Source organism: Eublepharis macularius, chromosome 4 (assembly GCF_028583425.1).
Source record: "Eublepharis macularius isolate TG4126 chromosome 4, MPM_Emac_v1.0, whole genome shotgun sequence".
Lineage (NCBI taxonomy): Eukaryota > Metazoa > Chordata > Lepidosauria > Squamata > Eublepharidae > Eublepharis > Eublepharis macularius.
Genome location: NC_072793.1, coordinates 96690539 through 96709828, shown reverse-complemented (window position 1 = coordinate 96709828; position 19290 = coordinate 96690539). Strand labels below are relative to the sequence as shown.

General features: G+C 45.3%; 1 protein-coding gene across 2 annotated transcripts in view; it reads right to left on the bottom strand.

Annotated features, from left to right (window-relative positions):
- The window catches only part of SEMA3B (semaphorin 3B), a 67162-nt gene extending 49039 nt beyond the window's left edge, over positions 1 to 18123 (bottom strand). For both annotated transcript variants that reach the window (XM_054976108.1, XM_054976109.1), the window contains exon 1: positions 17906 to 18123. The gene's annotated coding sequence lies outside the window, so the exon portion shown is untranslated. The remainder of the gene's footprint in view (positions 1 to 17905) is intronic.
- Positions 18124 to 19290: the final 1167 nt, after the last annotated feature.

Below are 19290 nucleotides of genomic sequence, written 5' to 3'. Positions count from 1 at the left end.
GTGCTAGTATCATCAGAAAAAAACACCCTCACAAATATGAAGAGAAATCTATATTTATGTTCAGCCCCATAGAGCTAACTGTGTTAAGTTTGAAAATCCACCACGTCTCCTTTTGATTTAATTCCCTCTGTATAAAGTCTGGCTCCTTCTGTCTACTGACAAAAATAATCGTATAACATAGGTTTCTATTACCATGTCCAGCTTGTAAGAAATGCTCAACTAGGGGAGCATCCACAACCCCACAATGGATTCTCGAAAGATGTTCTTGTATCCGTATTTTAATTGGTCTCGTGTTGCCAATATAAAATTTATTGCAAGGGCATTGGATTAGATACACCACATTCCTAGTGTTACAATTGGTGAAATCCAACATAGGAAGCCCCAGGCTTTGTACTTGAGCCTTAGACATAATTAGATTGCAGGTGGTACAATTTGCACAATTATGATGTCCCTTAGGGAGATCTTTAGTTGGGACCTCTTTGTGCAAATCAGATTGTATCAGCTGATCCCGTATGCTCCTGGTTCTGCGTAGTGCTACATGTGGTGGGTTCTGGCAACCTGGTATTTCCTCAATCAGGGGCCAGTACTTCAGTATTATTTTCCTAATGGGATTAACTAATGGAGAATAGTCCAAAATAAATGTCAATCTATTTTCCTTCACATATTGTTTATCTGTTAGGATGTCCCGTCTATCCCTTGTCTCTGCTCGTAATTTGCAGTCCCTGACGACTATGCGGAGATAACCCTTGTTCACAAAATCTTCCTCTAGCCTCCTACTGTTCACCACAAAGTCCTGTAATTGAGTTGAGTTTTGTTTCAGCCTCAAAAACTGGCTGTAAGGCAAATTACGTTGTAAGTGGATGGGGTGAAAGGACTTAAAGTGCAAATAAGCATTGCAGTCTATTTCTTTATGATAAGGTCTAAAACCTACAGTGTCATCTGCTGTCCAATAGATCGTTACGTCCAGATAATTAATTTGACCCTCATCTATGGACCAAGTAAACTGGATATTCGGTTTTATTGTATTCATCCAGTGGCATAGATCTATTGCTATGCTTCTTATTTGAAACTATAAGGAGTACATCACCAATGAAGCACTGCGTTCACAATCTCTCGAGTAAATCCATATACAAATTTGCAATGCTTGGTGCAACAAAGCTGCCCATAGCCACTCCCCAAACTTGGAAGAAAAATCTGTCCTGGAATCTAAAATAGTTTTTTTCAAGGACTATTTCCAATAGTGACAGTAGAAATTCCGTAGGAGGTACCTGAGGGGATCTTAAATTCAAGAAGTGCTCAGCTGTCTCTAAGGCTTCTTCATGCAAAATATTGGTGTATAGGGATACCACATCTAGTGTAATAAAGGTGGCTTCAGCCAGCAATACTAAGCCTTCTAAGATATTAATTAGAGCCCTAGAGTCACGAATGTAAGACTGCATATTCTTCACAAAGGGTTGTAGGGATATGTCCAAAAATTTTGCCAACGGCTCCAATAAGGAGTTTGATCCAGATATGATTGGATCAGCCAGGCTGTCAGTTTGAGTTTGCTACTCTGTGATGTAACACCCCTATCCAAGCCAACAGATCCGGATTCATTGGAAAACGGTACACTTAAGTTTATAACGTCAGGAGAGTGTGGAACCAAGGCTGCCGCGGCCAGTACGGAGCTATCAGGATGACAGACGTCCCGTCCACCTGGATTTTGCTGAGCACCCTGGCAAGAAGAGGGAACGGAGGGAACATGTAGAAGAGGTGATTGGACCACCTGACTTGAAATATGTCCCCAAGTGACTTGCAGCCCACGTCGCCTCTGGAACAGTAACGGGAAGTCTTGCAGTTTTCCTCAGAGCCAAACAGGTCTACGTCGGGAAAACCCCACTTGGTAAAAACAGGGTGTAGGTAAGAGTCCTGCAGGAACCATTCATGATTGTCCCCTTGTAACCTGCTCAGATGATCCACTACTGTGTTGTCTTTGCCATGAGTATGAACCGCTTGCAGCCACACTGACTGATCTGTGGCCCAATTCCAGATTTTCACGCCGTGCCCCTCTGTTTGTTTATATAAAACACAGCGGTTGTATTGTCCATAAGTATCTGGACGGTCTTGTTCCTTACAGTATCTGTAAATGAAATCAACGCATATAACACTGCCCTCAGTTCCAGCAAGTTGATATGCTCATGACGTTCAGAATCATCCCACATGCTGTACACATAGGACCCCTCACAGTGGGCACCCCAACCTAAGTTGGACACGTCTGTAGTTACAGAAAGATCCAATTGCCTGTAACCAAACTGAATACCCTTATAGAGGTTAGAACCGTCCACCCACCAGTCTAGGGAAGTATGGACCTTCCGGGGAATACTAAACATCTTGTCCTGAGAATCTCACTCAGCGAAGAACACTGAGGTAAACCAAAGCTGCAAGGGGCGCATATGCAACCTTGCCAAAGGCACCACTGCAGTGGTAGAGGCCATATATCCTAACAAGGTTTGAATGAGCCGGGCAGGCTGGAACCTGCACCTCTTGAATTTTTTAATCAATCTTCAGGGCCCTCTCTGAAGGCAAGAACCCTGTGTCCCGGGTACCATCAACAACAGCTCCTATGAACTGAATAACTCTAGAAGGGGTAAGCTTGGATTTCTTTTGAGTGACAAACAGGCCTAATTTTAGGCAGGTGGATAATGTAGTGGAAACCTGCTTGTTGACATCATCAGCTGAATGTCCAACAAGCAGCCAGTCATCTAAATAGGGGAAGATACGACACCCTTGGATTCTCCGATAGGCTATGACTACTGCCATGCATTTTGTAAAAACTCGCAGAGTGGTAGATAACCCAAAGGGGAGAACCCTATACTGGAAAATAGGAGTCCCATAAGTAAAATGTAAGAATTTCTTGTGCTCCTGAAAAATCGAATGTGAAAATAAGCGTCCTTCAGGTCTATGACCACGAACCAGGACTGAGAAGGAATCAGGGCTAGGTCTGCCTGTAAGGTGGTCATTTGAAACTTGCGAACTCGGACAAATTTATTCAACTCATGGAGATCCAGGATAGGTCAGAGACCCCCATCCTTTTTCTCAACAACAAACAAATTGGAGTAAAATCCCCAAAGTGAGGAACTATCTGTAATCTCCTCAATAGCCCCTTTTTCCAGAAGAGCCGACAGTTCAGCCAATATCCCGGGTTGGGATCCTTGAACATAGAAAGTAGGGAGTCGCAGACAAGGTAACTGTAAAAATTCAACTTTATAACCAATTTGAACTATCTGCAAAACTCAAACATCAGAGGTGACATTACAGCACTCAGAAAAATAAGAACTCAGACTGACCCCAAACATCGGGTCAGGGCCCTGTAATTGTCAGAATTGCTTATGGGAGTGGGTATGCTCTTTAGCCTGCTGTTGATGAGCTCCCTGTTTGTTCTTATGGCCTTGTTTCCTTCTAGAAATGGACGACTGTTGGCTCTGGTAGGGTCGTTGGGATTGGTAGGCATACCACTGGTACGGGTGGAAGTGATTCTGGCGACTTCTCATGAAGAATCTATACTGAGATCTGCTGGAAGCATGTTGTTGAGGAAGAACTCCATACAAATGTGCTGTAAGTCTATCCTTTCGTTTCTTGGATAAGTATTCATCCGTCTTTTCCAAAAATAAGGACTGTCCTTCAAAAGGGAGATCCTCAACCTTATTTTTGGTCTCTGTCGGTAATGCTGAACTTCTCAGCCATGTGAATCTACGAAGCATGACAGCTGAAAGCAAAGACCTGGCGGAGGTATCTGCCATGTTTCGTCCCACATTAATTTGATGGCAGGATAATCGGACTGCCTCCTCCTGAATGACTCTGAGAAAGACTCTCTGGTCCTTAGGCAACTGAGGTACGAAGGTAGCCACTTTATTCCAAAGAAGCAGCTGGTAAGCTGCCATCATAGCCGCATAATTGGCAATTTTAATGCCGAAAGCAACAGAGGTGTACATCTTCCATCCCATCGCATCTATTCTCCTACTCTCCTTATCAGAGGGGACAGATAGAGACACTTGCGTAGGCTTGGCTTGCATCTCCTTGGTGACGAGTGAAGAAGGAGGAAGATGTACAGACAGGAATGGGCAGAGATCATCCTTTGTTCTATAAAGGTTCTCAACTTTCCTGTTGGTTGCAGGAGTGGAAGCTGGCTTCAAGTTCAGGCCAGTCAAAAGTTCCACAAAACCTTCAATCACTGGGAAGGCGACAGCATGAGTAGACCCTGAATAAATATGATGCAAATCTTATCTTTAGATCTTGGTTCTGTGGATGCCACATCAATTTCCAAGGCTCTAGCCAATCACTCCCTCTGCAGAATCAGACAGGGGTGTGTCACTGGACCTAGGGTGTAGGGCACTCCCGTCAAACTCCACTTCAGACAGAAGTGGGGTTTACCTGGAGCCAGCATAGGAATAAGCTCTCACAGAAGGGGACCTGGAATATTCTCTGGTCAAGCGTTCCGAATAATAAGAGCCTTCCCTGTGGTGACGGTAGGGAGCTGGGTCGTCAAGCAAACAACTATCTCTGGAGTAAGGGCTGTCCCTCCTGTGAGTGTATGGACTCACCCTATGTCTGGAAAGTCGTCTCCCCTCTTGAGACAAACAAGATGACCTTGAGAAGAAGATCCAGCCCGTCCTGATGGAATATGGGGTTTCTCTATAAGGATCACGTCTTCCTCCATCCAGGACCTGGAGTGGGGAGTACTGTGGGATGATGAATGGTCCCACGATCCCCGGTATTTCTTGCTGGGGGGTTCAGATCCGACCTCACTCTGACGCTCAGCGGGTGGTTGAGGTGAGATTACACTCTCCAGGATTGCTTTGTCGCGCTTGGAAGAGTGATGTTTCTTCTTCTTCTTCTTTTCTTCTTCTTCTTCTCCAAACCGGCCTTGGATGGTTCCGGAACAGTTGTTGGATTCGAAGCTTTTGGAACCAAAGAGGTGCTCCTCTGGTTCCAAGGGGATCGTTGGCCCAAAGTGGTAGTCGAGAGCGAAGGTGTTCCACTCCAAGGTATTCTCAGGGCCGAAGCCCTCGAGGCTGCAGAGTCGTCACGTCAGCTCCAAGGAGGTTCCGAAGGTGTTCTCGACTCCGACGGAATCGGATCTGAAGAGGTAGGTATGGCCAGTTCCGAGGCACTCCAGGCCGAAGCTATCCGATCCGACGGCAGTTGGGACTCTGAATGGGCCGGGGATGAGTGGGAGCGTGGTGTTTTAGCTCATTAGGACCCAGGACCAGGTTGGGTAGATGATCCAGACGAGGCAAGGATCTTTGCTGTGACTGGTGGATCAGTAGCGGCCATGGCCCACTGCCATAAAGACGCTTGCAATCTACCTGCCCATTCTACTCTGGCCTTCAGGGTGAAGGTACAGCAGTGTTTGCAGGCCTGTGTGTTGTGGATTTCCCTCAAGCAATACAGGCAGTTCGAGTGACCAACCGAACGGGTCATTTTTCGATCGCAAGATACACACCGCTTGATTAAAGCCTTCTCCAACATCGTTGTAGAAAGATGCCTCGATCAAAAAATGGAACAAGTGAGCTAGAACCTCTAGAGCCGGCAGCAAAGGAGGAACTGAGGGTACTATGGGGGCACCCTGCCTCTTATGGGTCATATGGCCCTGGAGAGGATCTCAAGGTGTTTGAGAAATCAAAACTCCTGCAAACTTCAGATGTATTTGTCCATTATCAACCAGATAAAGACTGGGTTTTAACATGTGATGCTTCATCTTACGGAGTTGGGGCAGTTCTGGCTCATTGGATGGAGGATGGGTCTGAGAAACCCATAGGATTTGTGTCACAAACTTTGTCCCCTGCTGAACACAATTATTCACAGCTGGATTGGGAAGGATTAGGTGTTGTGTGTGAAGTCCAAAATTTCCACAAATACATTTATGGGCAAAATTCTACAATTTGCACAGACCACAACCTCTTATCGCCTTATTTAATGAGATGAAAGCACCACAGATGGCTTTGCCAAGGATCCAGAGATGGGCTGTCACTTTGCGAGCCTATTGTGTATAGAGCTAGAAAAGAACTGGGCCATGAAGATACTATGAGCCACCTACCATTACCTGAAGTGCCTACAACTGTAAACTGTGACAGTTGTGTCTTACTCATAGATTGCCTTGCTTCTCTGCCAATGACAGCTAGACAGATAAAGGCATGGACTGATACAGATCCTGTATAAGCCAAAGTCAGAGGATTTATTTTGAGGAGATGGCCACATATTTTGAAAGACAAAGAACTTGTATTATACTACTAATGTCAGTGTGAACTGAGTGTCTATGATGGATGTGTATTGTGGGGTGCACGTGTAGTAATTCCAAAACAGGGACGAGAGACCATATTACGATAGCTGCACCAAGCTCACCCTGGAATCTTGAAGATGAAAGGTTTAGCTAGAAGTTATCTGTGTGGCCAAGAATGGAGTAAGAAATTGAGCATATGGTACAGACGTGAAATGTGCCAAGAAAGCCGTAAAATGCCTACTGCGGCTCCCCTTCATCCTTGGCAATGGCCTGATCAATCTTGGAGGCAACTACATATAGACTATGCTGGTACCATTCATGGTAAGATGTTCCTTAAATTAGTGGATGCACATTCTAAATGGGTGGAGATTTATCCTATGTCTATGTCAACTAGCAAAGCTACCACTGAGCAGTTAAGGATGTGTTTCAGTATGGATGGACTGCCTGAAATGCATTTGATGAATAATGTAAGTTCCTTTACTAGTCAACAATTCAAAAGATTTATGGGAAAAAATGCCATTCAGCATGTTACGTCTGCACCATATCACCCAGCATCAAATGGGCTACTGGAACGTGCAGTACAGTCCTGTAAAGAAGCATTTCCAGAATACCGCATGAAAGTCTCAATATGAAGTTTGTTCATTATTTGTTCAATAATAGATTACATCACATTCTACTAAAAATCTATCTTTAGCTGAAATGATGGGACAGTAATTGAGGTCCACTTTTGATTTGTTACACCCATACCTAACAGGACATATGCATCACAATCAACAACAAAAACAAAACATGACAGGGGAGTGAGGGGACTTTTTTCTGACAGGAGATACAGTTTATGTTAAAAACGTTGGCTCAGGTTCATTGTGGATACCTACTACAGTACCAACAGTGACAGGCACAGTATCCTATTCTGTCACCTTATAGGATGGACGGATTGTACGAATACATGTGGATCAACTGAGGAGACGAGTTGTCTTGTCCTCAACTGTCCCTAACGTTGCATCCAAGCAGCAAGCCATGGGCCCAAACTATCTGGTGTCTCTTTCAGACTTAGGAGGTCCAACTACATATCTCTCTGTGAGCCCAGCAACTAACTCTTTAAGAATTTAGACAAAACAGTGTCTCCTGTTCTGCAGAACAAGGAGAAATCTGACCATTCTGTGTCTCCCACAATTGCAGACCCACTGGGAACACCATCATCTGTTCAGAGGCCAATGCAATGTTCTACATGTCAGAGAGTTGTTCCTACATATTTAAGGGATTATGTCGTATAAAGTTCTTCATGTTCTTCTTAGTATTATTGTTAGGATATTCTAGTTTGGGAGTTCAGTAAAAATTTAGGGGGGGGGGGAATGTTGTAGTGTACAAGCAGCCTCTAGGGGACAGCTTTCTGCCATGTGTGTTCTTCAGTCTTGGCCCTTGAGGGCTCCTGTAACAAATGGGTGGCTGCTGAGGCTTGACTGAGAGGTTGACTAGAATGCAGGCTGAGCCACAGTGAGAGCTGAATAAAAACCTGTTTATTTTATATATAAAACTGGCATGTCCTGGTGTTCAAGACACAACACTCACATGGCTGTTTTTGGTGGCCAAAATATACATCTCAAGATCCAGTCAAAGATCCACAGTACTGTGTGTAGTTAAATTAAGGTTCCCAGGTGCCCACTGGTGGTGGGCAAATTCCTGGGGGTTTGCCTCCTTTCCTGCCGATCCACCAACAATCAGCAGGAGGTGGCAAACCCCCCAGAGGTTATTTGCCACTGGTAGGCAGCCCAGAAACACATACAGTGTGCACTCCCAGGGGACGCAGCAACGTTACTTCTGCAAACCCAAGAATTGCATGAGGTAAATGCCAGCCCCCCCACCACCAGGAGGGGAGAGGGACCTAGGTTAAATCCTAAAATCCAGTAATTTAAAAATCCCATAAATTGGAAATGCCCTCCTATCTACACACACATACATTCAGATACAAAATACTCGCTCAAGAAGAAAGACCTGATAATACCAAGTCTAGTCTAGGACTTGGACAAAGTTCCAAGAGAAAAATGTGCAATGCAGCAAACCCTTATTAATGTTTAAGTACTTATAATAAACTGAGCCCTGCACAAAGGATGACACGTCTCTGCCCAAATCTTTATAGTTTAAATACTAACATTACTAAAGAGGGATGGGAGGACAGAAAATGGAGAGGAGAATGTGTATAAATAATGTATTAAAGATAAAGCAATGCACCTTCCAAAAAAAATAAATACAAGCGTAAATCAGTCACTAGTCAATGGAGCTTTCCTTTCGGATATGCTTATAAAAGTAAACTCCAAAAATGCTTAAGGAGGGAAGGCAAGTGGGAGGGGGAAGGTTAGTGGCCTCCAGAAAAGAGAAGGAGGATGGCAGACTGCAGAGATAAGGCTTCCAAGTGTAGGGAGCAGGGAAAGAGAGGAAAGAACACTCCATGAGGTAACAGAAAGAAAGACAGGGAAAGAAAGTAGATGAATAGGATGCCAGCAAATGAGTATCTTAGCTTTTTTGCTTAGCTTCTCTTGAGTATCTTAGCTTCTCTACTAAGGATAACATCAAAGAGGCAGGTGGAATGGCTGCCTGTGAAAGAGAGGATGGAAAACTCTCTTTTTCTATCTCCTCAGAAGACTCTCACACTCAGGGAGTCTCCTATACACTCTCTTCAGAAATAATGCAGATAGCAGGGGGGAAATTCCAAGTTTAGAAGAAGTGGAAGAGTAAGAAATGGCTATATATGGTGCCAGAACAAAGGTTCATCGAGCCCAGTACTGCAAATTCTGACTAGCGATGTGACTGGCTGGACTTTTGCTTTTCAGCTAGGCAAGTTTCTGTCTTGCTATAAGGCGTTCACTAGAGATGATTCCTCATATATGCTGAGCATTTGCTTTGCCACTGAACTTTTATCAGCCCATTTACAGTAACAGCACTCTGAGTGACTTTGTTACTCCTGCTATGCTATGAGCCTTCTGTGCCAATCCCTACAGATTTTCTGGGTTTTCTAGTAGATTAAGGAAAAACAGAGGGAAGTTACATTCCTGGTGTCTTGCTAGTTGATGGCATCCAATTATTTCTCTGAAAGCAATGGCATTATCCTTCCTAGGCACTTTTGTCTAGTTATTGACACAGTTGTGTTGTTATTGTTTTTGGCTTGCATGCATAGCTCTTTTGGGGTGAGATGTAGAGATAGGGTCCAATAACCCTCTTCACAGGCCACACACACACACACCCCAGGTCACTGGGACTGCAATAGGTATCATCCATCTCATCATCTGTGGACTCTACAATAGTTCTATCCCACTGTGTTGAAGCCATAAACAAACTACAGAGCTTTCCTCTTGTGTGTGAAAAAGCAAGGCTCTCAGCCAAGCTCCCAGCCAAGATTCAGCCCCTTCCCCCTTTTCCCATGTCTTCATTTACTTCAGTTCTTTTAGCATTTTCCCTGAATGAATCTTCCCCAACCTATTCTTTTTTTCACAGAAAGATGGCCACCTTGGAGCCTATTTGTCTGCTGCAATTATTTCTCTATGTCTCTGGCAATTAAGTGATGCCAGCTTCCTAAAGCAACTACAGAGATGTCATGTAAGCTCCGTGTAGTGCAGAGGATTTGGGGGTAACTGCTCTATGGTTGGCGTCTCCACTAATGAATCGTGCCCAGACAACAGGCGGGCACAGGGCTCCCTTTCTGGGGAGTCTGCTAAGAGACAGAATGAGGAAAAGAAGGAAAGAATAACGCTTTCATTCAAGAAAAGCTAAGGTGGATTCCCCTCCCCCCAACTGCCGAGAATAGACTCTGGTTACTGCCTGTGAAAACTTGTGCAAAGATGCTCTTGAATAATATGCAGGGGACTCTACAGAAAAATTAAAGCAAGCTAGAATTGTGCAGGCTGAATCTGTGGGGGCTGGGCTGGGCTCTGCCCTTCTTGTGCACAAGAATTATTTGCTGTGTCCAAGCCAAAGCCAATTTTTATCAAACAGAAAATTCTTCCAAGCCCTAGCAGAGAAGGGCTTTGTATTCTGACTGCTGAAGAAACTAATCTTCCCTCTCAACTTCCCGCCTAATTAGAATGTAATACATTACATTGAATACGTTAGAATGTATTCAAGTTACTGCACCGCACTTCTATTCAAGTTACTGCACTTGGAAGAATGCAAAGAGGCCTGGCAAATGTTTTCTGCCTTCCAGTGCTATCACCTTCTGCTACTGGGCAAGGGGGCATCTCCCTCTGCTCTTTAGTGAGAACCACCCATACTTCAGGCTGCAAAATGCAGCTGCTCTTGCATTGGAAAGCTGTGCAATGCTTGCAGGAAATAATCTATTAGAAGAGGCTCTTGTTATTAATAGGGGGGACAGCCTAGGGAAGCACAACTGGTTTTATTTCCAGAGGACTGTTTAGCGCCTGCTGATTGCTGTGATAATTAACCTTAGTCTAGCCAAGTAAGGCACTTTTCTTAAGCAAGAGTGCCCACTCATGATCACCTACTACAGACTGGCTGTCTTAACTCTTACAAGATTCTGAGTACATATTCTCGCTTTGTAAATATAAAGCTCCCTGGTAGACCATGGAGTTTCTTACAAGAGAAGCAAGCTACCCAAGTCTGAAGTTGTGTGGTCTTACAGCATAGGCACAGTAAACCGGGATATATGTATGCTTTTCTTGATCCCACTGAGATTTCCGTAGGTTACAGAGAGGCTTTGTTCCAACGAAAGCCAACCTAAGCATTTTGGTGCCATTGGATCCCATTGTCCTCCGGTTCAGAGCCCCCTCTTCACACGTCCACTAGCCAGTATGGAACCCCCCCCCATCCCCCCAAATCCCTACTGCCACTCACTTTCCTTCACAACCTTCAGGAAGCCTTAAACCTCCCCCTCACCCCAGATATTGTTGCTGGATGTTGTCATTGTGGTATACTGGTGTCTACAGTTTTGTGCCAAGGATGCAGCCTGTGGAGTTGTATGGACCCAGCAGGTCCTCTTTCCTTGCCCTGGGATAAAAGTGAATGGGAATAAGAGAGGAGTGTTAGGAACCAGCATTTCTGCACTGGCAAGAATCCATCTCCAACTGAGGCAGGAATGGGCTGATCCTGGCAAGAAAGGCCCTGAGCAGGCAAATGGCCTTGTCTTTGTTTTCTCTCAATGGGAGGTGCAAGATTAATGTGGCTACTGGGTCAGGCGAGACCTATGACCTCTGGTCAAGAGCCAGTGCTGCTCTTTTCCAATCCCAAGGCAACTCAGAACTACCAAGGTGGAAATAGCCTGAATGATGAAAACCTTCCTCTATTCCCCTCCCTACTTATTGTCATGGTCACTACTTTAGATGCCTTTAAAAGAGGACTACAAACACTAATTGAATACGGGTCCAACAGTGGCTATTAGTCATGAAGACATTCATGTTCAGAAGCAGAGTACCTCTGAATATCAGCTGCTGCGTGACAACAACACGGGGAGGATTTGGCAGCTGTGCCCACTTGTAGGTCCTCTGTGGACATCTGTTTGGCCACTGAGAGAAACAGGAGGTTGGACTAGATGGATCACTGGTCTGATCCAGCAGGGCTCGTCTTATGCTTTTGTGGATCATTGGTCTGATCTGGCATGGCTGTTTTTATGCTCATATGCATTTTTTAAAAATCAGAAATAATAATAAGTAACTGCACTTACATATATTGCTCTTCTAGACAGATTAGTGCCCCACTCAGAGCGGTGAGCAAGTTAGATCCCCACAACTGCTAGGGGATGTAAGAAGTAGGGGGGAGATACTGAGAGGGCATTCATTATCCCTTGCTGTTATCCTTTCAGCCAAGGCTGCATCATGTGTTGCTATTTTCATGCACTGAGAACCAAAGTAGCTGAGAGGGATAGATCTTTGTTTGTTTGTTTGTTTGTTTGATACCGTCTTTCCTCCAAGAAGCTCAAGGTGGCGTAAATGGTTCTGCCTGCCTCTGTTCTACTCTCAAAATAATCCTGTGAGATTAGGCTGAGAGAGAATGAGAGGCCACAGGTTGCCCAGTGAGCTTCGCAGCAGAGTGGCAATATGCCGGAAGACTCCCCTGTACGAACCTGACATGTAACCACCATATCATGCTGATGCTCTGTTTTTAATTCAAGTATTTTCCCATTCATGTGTAAAACCACAGAAAGTTGAGGGGAGCTAAACCCTGCCCCTCCTCCTCCTCATCTCACTGCACTCCACTGTACAGACCGTTTTTCTTTCAGCCTGGCTCAGGAACAAGCCACACCGGGGTGCGGGTGGGGGTGGGGAATTATAAAGCAACAGCCTGCAGTGAAGTAAGGAATTGGAAGGGGCAGTGTTTAGCTCCCCTCACTTGTGTGTCCTGTTTTCTGTAAAACAAACAAAATGACCACCATCCTAACCTGGATTTACATGTGAACAGACAGAAATGTGAATAAATACATGTAAGACCCTGGACCCAATCACAGAGTACTGGATTAGGATCTGGGAGACCCAAGACCCTACTCTGCCATGGAAGTTTGCTGGGTGACTTTGGGTCCGTCACAATCTTTCAGCCTAACCTACCTAACAGAGTTACTGTGAGGATAAAAAGGAAGAGAATAATGTAAGTCGCTTTAGGTCTCCATCGGGGAGAAAGGCGGGGTATAAAGTAAGTAAATAAGCAAGCAAATAAATAAATAAATAATCTCTGGTTTGGCGCCGAGTACATGGCTGGGCACAGTAAAAAAAATCCTGCCTAGCTGTCTAGCACCTTGGTGTCACTTCTGCCTGTTAAGTCAGATGCAAGTACTGCCAGTACAAATCTCCACACACAAACACAGAGCCCACCACTTTCATCATTAGACTCCAGCTACAATAATAAATAATAACATTCGATTTATATACCGCCCTTCAGGATGCCTTAATACCCACTCAGAGCAGTTTACAAAGTATGTTATTATTATTCCCACAACAACAAACACCCTGTGAGGTGGGTGGGGCTGAGAGAGCTCCGAGAAGCTGTGATTGACCCAAGGCCACCCAGCTGGCTTCAAGGGGAGGAGTGGAGAATCAAACCTGGTTCTCCAGATTAGAGTCCCGTGCTCTTAACCACTACACCAAACTGGCTCTCTGCTCCCAAACTAAAGAATAGACACTGAATCTGGAAAGCTAGGCTAAGCCTGTGATCTGAAATGTGGTGAAACCTTGGTATCTCATCTAGACATTGTCTTGCCAGAGATTTTATACTGGGGCTGTAACCGGAATCCCTTTCCTACATGAGCCACGTGTTGTGACTAGGCATGGCAGGGCTCAATAGATACCAAAATCAATATTTGTATAGGATCGACTTACAGTGCCTACTGCAGCCACTCCTGTCTACTCCTTCCTCAGCTTTGTTCAACACAACCACATTTACCCTCCAAATTAATAGGTGTTGAGGGGTATCTAATATCCACCACTGCACTCTATAGATATCCAAAAGCAACAGTGGCATATTAACTTTTATTAGGAGCAGCCAGAACATTAGAAAGTAGAAAGTTTTTAAGGCGCTGATCCAAATATTGCACTACTGTTGGATCTGGGTTTTTTCTCATGGATCCACATCATTACCATGGCAGTGATCGCTATGGGAACGGTTTCTGAGGTCTATCATTGCCCCCTAGAGGATGGAACTGTGATGTCTTCCTACAAGCCTGCAGTGAAATTGAATGGCCCAGCAGATTCCAATAATTGGGGAATAATAAGTTTCCTTCCTATTTGCTGGATTTGGGCCCGGAGTTGATACTTCAGGAGCCTCCAACCACAGCAGGCACAGCTGGAATTTTGAAAAAGGGTAGTGGACAACACTGCAGAATGGCTGCCATGGGGGGAGTGAGGCAATGGCCCCAAACATTACAAGGTTCCACAAAAAGTTGGCAGTTTTCAAACCAACACAAGCAGCTGCTTCCTAGTGGGCATTTCTGGCCACCTGGGATCTTTTGAAAGCACCTTCAGAACTGATGAGGTGGAAGAAACCCAGGATCAACTTTTGACTTTTGGGAAGAGATGCTGTTTGGGTTGTGTTGCACCCTGTATAGCCCCACGGAGAAGTTGCCAAGCCCAGATAAATAAGGAGGGCTGTGTCTATGGCTAAACTGAGGGCATGAGGCTGCAGTTCAACAGCATGAGATGATCTCAGTGCTTTGCTAGTCAGTCTGCTGATAGTGAGCAACCAAAATGTCCCTTTTCTTCTGTTCCATGCAAGACCCTTAAATTTTTACAAGACTCAAGAAGCCAGCAGGAATCGTATCAGTGGGCACCATGGCACCCACAGTACCGTGCTGGGGACTGTAACTACTTCATTTATCTGCACATCTTGAAATGATGCTACTTTTCACATATTCATTACTAATACAGGACACATATTGTCTGTCTAACACCTCAAAAAATATGGACATTGTTCCTTTAAAAGAAAGATTCCAAATTCTGGGTCTGCCGGGGAATGGAGCCAGAGAAAAACGCTGCATGCTTCAAGCCTGTAAAAGTTTATTACTGTACATGGCCAGGGTGACAAACGAAACATAAGTCAGCTGGTAAGGCAATAGTCTTGCCTGCTCAGCCTCCATCCCTTCTGCAGAGGGGAAGGATGATAGAGTGAGGAAGTAAAAGATGCCTCCAGCAGGGCTCCAGAGCAAATCTTGAAGTGGAACAAACTATGCAACACTGGCTCTGCTTCCGTTATGCAATGTCCTCTGTAATAAAAGAAACCCTGTGGACCAAAGAACTTGCCCATATTAGGCATAAAGGCACGTGCCTCACTGGCGTTTGCTAATGCAAAATGAAATGCTGATGCTGAAGACATGCCAAACCAAAATTCAGTCTTATTACCCAAGCCGAAATGAACCACAGAGGCCCTTGTTTAAATATGTGGATTTGACCCTATGATGTTAAAAAAAAGAACCCTGTTATTGCTAAATCTAGTCTAGCATTTATGTCAGGTCTTTGATAGCCCAAGAAGGTAGTCCAAGGTTAAGAACTCTAAATCCCCACATTTTCAAGTCCAGGAAAATATATTCCCTCTCAGCCACAGCATGTGCATGTGGCACCCAAATGTGAGTTTCCTCATCATGCAACAGTATGGCCATTAAACAGGCAGAGAGTTTCATGACTTTTCTTCTAAAGGCTAGGGGAGTAGTTCAGCTCCTTGCAACATTACACAGTCATCTCTGGACAATTTTTTTCACTGCTACAAACTGGCTAACAGAGAGCCCTTTCTCCCAGGCAGGCTGCTTCAACCTGTCCTCTGCATACAGCAACTTTCTACATTTCAGCTCATGAGTTAGCAGGGACTGGTTTCCATCTCAAATCTGTATCATCCTGGTAGCTTACAGCAATACAAAGACAAAATATGCAAGAAATGGTGTACTGATATTATGAGGCAGACCCAGTTCCTTTCTGCTGTAGAGGCTTTTCTAGCATAGCGACACTTGATGCCACATTTTGAAGGCTGTATTAGTCAACAGTTTCCTGCAGCATCTGAGAAATAAGACAATGGTTCTGAAGAGAGATAAATGAGGTTTGAAGAGGCATCCCTTTCCATGGTGTGTACCTCCATTTATTTATTTCATACCATTATCTGTTCTAGATGGACAAACAAATATTTTAGGTCTTATACTTTTGTATAATAAAATAACGTTAATAACATTTGATTTATATATCACCCTTCAGGACAATTTAACACCCACTCAGAGCAGTTTACAGAATGTGTGGTTATTATTTATTTTGTAGGCATCTGAAAGAAATACAAAAGCCTGCAACCCCCATTTACTAGCAGAAAGAAAGATGAGTGAATATATCACAAGCAGCATTTTCACTTTCAAATCTGAATATGATGGTCTGTCTTCCATCCTACTGACTGTCATCAGTTATTTGACCACAGTATCTGTTATGGCAATTTATCCAGACAATGCTCCGTGTATACCATGCAAGCACACAGATATGTATTCTCAGTGGTTCCCCACATCCCTGGAACTCCTTACCAAAACTCAAGCCCCCTTTAAAAGTTAGTATTTTTACTAGATTGAATTCTAGTGGCTGAGACTAGCCCAGTAAGGAACTTTAATGCTGCATGTTCGACTGTAGTCTAATTTTTATGAAAATGTTTTATTTTCCGTTGCCAGAATATTGGGTGGGATGAGCTATGTGACTAATTCTTTTAAAACTATGGATTAGGCATATGTGTAGGCATCGGTAACTTAATAATTCTGTGCCCCAATCAAACAGAAAAGTTATAAAGTGTCTGTAAGAGTTTGTTTTGACCAAGCAGTATTGCACATTAAGTCTGTTTTAAATCATACACACTACTTTCTCAATACTGCTCCATTCAATGGTGTACAAAATTAAAGGCAGAGAAGACACAAGAAAAGGAAAGAAGCAGACGCTAACCTTCAACACCCCCATCCCATCCATATATGTTCTCATCCAGCATGAACCCATACCCTCTATATTTGAAAGGAGTGTACCGTATTTTGACTCTTCCAACAAACTTCTGTGTAATGGGTGCAATTAGAGCCACTGACTGGAGACTGCTCCCCTGTGCTTTTCCATTCATCTCTTCCTCCAAGCAGCAGGAAGTGATGATAGCTAACGGCTAGTGAGTCACCTGCAGGAGGAGAGCTGTACCTCTCCCCCCACCCAAGCCTATGAAATGTGATGCATCCTCTCTTTTACTAGCTACACCAGACCCATTCTCTTCTCAGCCTTGGACAAAGATACAGAGTTGCAGTTTTCACATCCTAATAATAAATATTAGAATCAATTACCTTTCCAAAAGCAATAAATGAATTGGGAAACATGGATTTCTGATCACTTCTTTCACCCTCAAACCATTAGTACTTGTTCCCCTTCCAGTGCTACTTGAACCCAGAAATTTTAATTTCTATTCTACTTTCTTCACACCCTAGGTGTGAAGGTGTTTAGATGTGAAGACAGAAAGAATCCAGAAGTTCCTTCCAGTTTATATCTATAAAAGATCAAGATCTAAAAGAGCTTTTTTTTTGCTCCCCTCCCCCAAAACATCCAGCCTGATTAAGAATTCTAAAGCTTGTATAATGATTTGTGTTTTATGGCTTGTCTTCATAAAAGGTATCACCTTTTGTCTGTGTGTGTAAAACTGCCTATAATCCTTCCACGCAAACTTTCATTCTAGTATTCCTTAGAAAGTTGTTCAGGGTGTACTCTCAAATTTTCTGAAAGCAAACCAGGGTGTCTTCTGAACACATTTTCATCACTGCTGTATTCATTTAGCCAAGGTGATTAGAGTGTGTGTGGGATGTCATTTTTAATTTTAACGGTGTGTTTTTTCTAATTTGAACCCATGATGAAAGCAAGGATAATAACCAAAGTTGGTCCACTGTAATTGATGTGGTGGTGATGTTCTGCTGCCCTAAATATTTCGCAGGCGGCAGCATGTGGGGTACCTCTGTCTTCCTAAGCACTCCACCCCCCCCCCAACCCCAACCCCCGTTTTGAGCACTACTGAAAGATCTTGTAATGTAGTGAGTGACAAAACGAACGGCGGTCTTCATTCAAAGGACAACCTAAACCCTCACCACCACCACCCGACTCTGGCCCCCAGTTGGCTTCCAATAGCCGTCTAGGCGGACGTCCCTACTAAACAGAGGTCGCAGAAGGAGCCGAAGCTCACCTGCTTCTTCAGCCCGGCGCCAATCGATCCCTTTCTCTTAGTGGTAGCGGTCCTTCCAAGAGCGCCTCCCTGGTGTCCCGCGGCCACTGTCGACCGGCAAGGTTAAAGATCCCGCTGCGTTCCGGGCGCCAGATCCCCGCAGCCCGCCCCTGAGGGTCAGTTCCGTGGTTCCTGCGGGCGGCGAGCTCTGCCACTGGAGACGGGGCTGGCGAACTTCACCCTCCCTCGCTCCCTCTGCCCGACCCCTCTACACTCGTGCGCTCTCCAGCCCGCAGCGCCGGCGACTCATCCAAAGGGGTGGAGCCGGCTTCGAAGTGGCTCCCAGAGTCGTCAGGCGTGGAAGAGTCCCTGGGTGGGGCCAAGGGGGGGGGGGCAGTTCGGCGCCCAGAGCCAGCAGAGGGGAAAGGCAGGAGCGGAGCGCGGGGAGGAGGAGGAGAAGAACCCGGGGGAGGGGGCGGGCGGATCGTCGCTGGCTGCAAAGCCACGCGGCACGGACTTCGGATCGTCAGGCGATCGCTACCCTCGATCTGTCTTGGCGCTGCTGCTCGCCCCGCTCCGCGTAAACAAAAAAAGTGCAAAGGCAAAATACGCGGCGCTCTTTCCCATTATTTAGGTGCACACGATATATTTCCTGATCGCCCCAAACTCCTTGGCGTGACTGGCCGTAGCTGTCGAAGCAGAAATGCTTCCCGGCCCTTGACTGGCTGCGCGCTGGACGCGGGAGCCGTAGAAGGCAGACCGCGTATGCTGCCCGGGTTTTATCTCCGTTTTTCATGGTTGTATGAAGAATCGGGTAGCTAATCCACGTAAACGGATCTTGGAAAAAGACACTGATTTACGTTCGCCTGGCATATTTGGAAATGCCTCCACAAGGTCACGGCCACGCGCATAAGCCACGGGGATGAGGCTGAGATACTGCACAGCGGTATGAAAAAGAGTATGATGCCTCCGCGAAGCGGGGAACTGTAAACAAACAAGCAAACAGCCGGGGTGCCTGAGGGGATTTCCCGCCCCTCGGAGTGGGACAGACGCTTCATGCAACGTGCGAAGAGATTGCGGAGCGCGGGTGCACTTCCACTCGTTTCTCACACACCCCTGGCCCAGGCTCTTCACCGCTGGAGGCACCGACCCCCCCCCCCCCCCAAGCCGCGTTACTCCCCGAAGGGCCTCCTTTTGGCGAAGTTGTGTGACCCCAGTATTTGCTGCTTCCATTGTCCATTCTTGCGCGTCCTTTGCAAGAGCAAGGGGGCTGGAACAGGCGCAGAGGCCCTTCTGACCTTGCATTCTCCTAACAGAGGCTCAGTCTTCGGCTCGGGGTTCTGGGAAAGTTCATGGCGGCGGCTGCAGCCAACTCTTACTGTAAGGCATTTAGTCTGCCTCCCACT